The following is a 3,372-nucleotide window of genomic DNA, read 5'->3' as shown; positions in this document are numbered from 1 at the left end:
CGAGCTTCATACTTATATCATCATCGGTGATGTATGCTGGTAAATGAAGAATTGACACAATAATAGTGTCTGAATATAAGAGAGTACAATCAAAGTGTTCACTTCCAATATCAATTCCACACAAGACATTATATGCTACTTCTTTGCTCGGTAGTGTGACCTCATACAAATTTGCACCTTTGGGCACAACTGCATAGACCGACATATCTCCGGTTAATTCTTCTACACCTCTAATAATATCACTTGCCTTTATTTTCTTCACATCCTTTACATCAATCACCACGGTACATTCTTTCCCAAAACGACGAGAAGCTCCTGTCTGTCTATCGATGTTACTCGACATGCCATTCTTATTGCTAGCTATTCCACTGATGTCATTAGAATTTGAGTCCGCTCCCTGTGCTGCACGTGCAGCACGACCAGGCTTTGAATTCATTGTCACAGAAAATAGTATTTTGTGTGGTGAATAAAGTTATCCACACACAAAATATATCTAACTTTTATATGAATGCGATCACACGAATCTAATAAACGTACCTGTAACAACTTAAAACAGAAAAAATGTCTATTAAAGGAAGAAAACTTGAAAATTCACGGAGCGATCATCAAACGTGTTTTCCATCTGATGTCATAACCGGAAGTCCTCAGGGTTATGGGCCCAGCACGCTTCCACTGCGCCACTCTGCTCTTATGAAGGACAACTCATTTCAATCAGTTTTAACTGGAACTGTTATTCACCCATCTGGGTCAATATTTGGGTGATTTCTATTTAGAACGATTGATTCGAAGCAAATATTCCTCCCGCATAATATTTAACAGGAATATGAGGGCCGACCATGTTTTATATTTGTCTCGTGTGTACGAGGATAAAGGTTGTGGTGGATGTAGGGGACAGGTGTGTAAAAATCTTTGGATTGTCTTCACCGTCTGAATATGTCTTTTTAATAAATCAAGATAATTTGATTTCAAAGGATATTATGTTTGCGATAGATTCAGTTGTTGTGTAAATAATCTGCTAATCCATTGGGGTCTCCCCGCGTGGGTTCGAGTCCCATCCTCGTCGATAACTTTTACATAATATTCACTGCAAAACTCATTCATCAACACTTGTGAATGGATATTTTGTCCATATATATGAAAAGAACACCAGAAAGATCACACATCTACACATATAATCTCTTTTCACTATCCAGCACAAGCTTCTGAGAGATTTCGAACTAAATCATGTACTCCATGCAGCTACAATATTTGCTGAGATCGGAAACAAAATATAATGTTTCTGTATTTAATATAGTAGGACCATGTCTAACGTCAAAACGTATCTGCACCATTAGATGGGATCGCAAGTGAGGCTGACAATTTCGTTCACGTCGAACTTATAGAGGAAGGCAAGGGATCTGCGCAATGCAAGGATGGGCATTGTTCCATGAAGCCTAATTCAAGATTACGTCTGTATCTTAAACCTTTCAGGATCACACTTTTAGTCATCACACTGAAGAAAACGTTGAAACCTATCAGTTATTCTGAAGCTGATTTCGTTGCGGGCTGAGAAGGAGGATGCGTGTGGTGGTCGTGGTGGGACGCATTAAGGCCTTCTCCCTGGATATCATACCTTCGACGATTGTATCATGTCCTTCTTGATAATTATTTTTCTTTTACATGTACATATGTACTCTCACTGGCTACAGTTTTGTAATTTTGGTACAATGCCATAAAAAATCAAATGTATGCATGGCTCGAGTTCCAAAATTCATCTTTACAATTACATATAGAGAGGATGAAATAATGGTTACATTGACCCTTTGTGACAACGAGGGACCTAGTATATCGTCACATTTCCTGCATGTTGATTTGGGTTTCGTTATTCCTAGAACAGTGTAAGGCATCCAATTGCAAACGAACAAACACGTCCTTTGAAGAGTGGAAAATTATAGTACGTTACGTTGCACCCATTTTCTAATGCTGCTTTAGTTGAATTCACTGTGTGCCTAAATTATGGATATAACTTAATTGTACATGGGTTTGATATTTTCGTGCTTTAATGCAGATAACTATTTACTGTTCTGAATTCGTAAATTTAAAACTAAAAGGAGAAAAGAATTAGCCGATGGTGGTATCGATTCACGTACCTCTGGTTATGGGTCCAGTAAGCTTCCACTGTGTCACACACCTGTTCTGAAGGACAATTTGTTTTAAGTTAACTGAAAATGATATCTAATATTTAACCCTTTGTGACAATGAGGAACATAATCTGTCGTCACATATTCAATTTGCAGATTTGGGTTCCCTTCTTACTATAGCAGTATAGGGGATCCAAAGTCGTGCTACAAATCACGTCTTTCGAAGAGTGTCTTTCGAAGAGTGTGAAGTTACAGTGACCTACTTTTGACCCATTAGTATAAAAGTTATTCTACTTTAGTTGCATTTACATTGTAGCAAAATATAGTATATCGATAAAGAGCACATGGGTTTGATATTTTCGGGCTTGAATGCAAATAATAATTTACTGTTATGATATTTTAAATTTTAAAAAAAAGAAATAAAAGAATTAGCAGAGCGTGGTTTCGATCCACGGACCTCTGCGTTATGGGCCCAGCACGCTTCCACTGCGCCACTCTGCTGTTATGAAGGACAACTAATTTCAATCAGTTTTAATTGGAACTGATATTCACCCATCTGGGTCAATATTTGGGTGATTTCTATTTAGAACGAATGATTCGAAGCAAATATTCCTCCCGCATAATATTTAACAGGAATATGAGGACCGACCATGTTTTATATTTGTATTGTGTGTACGAGGATAAAGGTTGTGGTGGCTGTAGCGGACAGGTGTGTAAAAATCTTTGGATTGTCTTCGCCGTCTGAATATGTCTTTTTGATAAATCAAGATAATTTGATTTCAAAGGATATTATGTTTGCGATAGATTCAGTTGTTGTGTAAATAAGAGCAAAATAACTTTCTTACCCCATCTGATGACAATGGTTTTCTTCACAAAGGTACTGAATAATGAGTGACAAAAATAATGTATGTGGTTTAGATATTACTGGGTATATAAATTGTGTATACCACACTGTAATGCAGACGAGGTGGCCGAGTGGTTAAGGCCATGGACTCCTAATCCATTGGGGTCTCCCCGCGTGGGTTCGAGTCCCATCGTCGACGATAACTTTTACATAATATTCACTGCAAAACTCATTAATCAACACTTGTGAATGGATATTTTGTCTATATATAAGAAATGAACACCAGAAAGATCACACATCTACAAACATAATCTCTTTTCACTATCCAGCACAAGTTTCTGAGAGATTTCGAAGTAAATCATGCACTCCATGCAGCTACAATATGTGCTGAGATCGGAAACAAAATAT

The 3,372-nt window shown here is 37.6% G+C and overlaps 1 non-coding gene across 1 annotated transcript; it reads left to right on the top strand.

The window, feature by feature from the left end:
- Positions 1-3,081: 3,081 nt before the first annotated feature.
- Trnar-ccu (transfer RNA arginine (anticodon CCU)) lies at positions 3,082-3,163 on the top strand. The gene has a single exon. It is a non-coding gene; the product is annotated as a tRNA-Arg (tRNA).
- The last annotated feature ends 209 nt before the right edge of the window (positions 3,164-3,372 follow it).

Source organism: Sinohyriopsis cumingii, unplaced genomic scaffold (genome assembly GCF_028554795.1).
Source record: "Sinohyriopsis cumingii isolate HCF-2022 unplaced genomic scaffold, ASM2855479v2 utg000646l, whole genome shotgun sequence".
Classification (NCBI taxonomy): domain Eukaryota; kingdom Metazoa; phylum Mollusca; class Bivalvia; order Unionida; family Unionidae; genus Sinohyriopsis; species Sinohyriopsis cumingii.
Note: the sequence above shows the minus strand (reverse complement) of the source record. Positions and strands in the feature narration are given on the sequence as shown.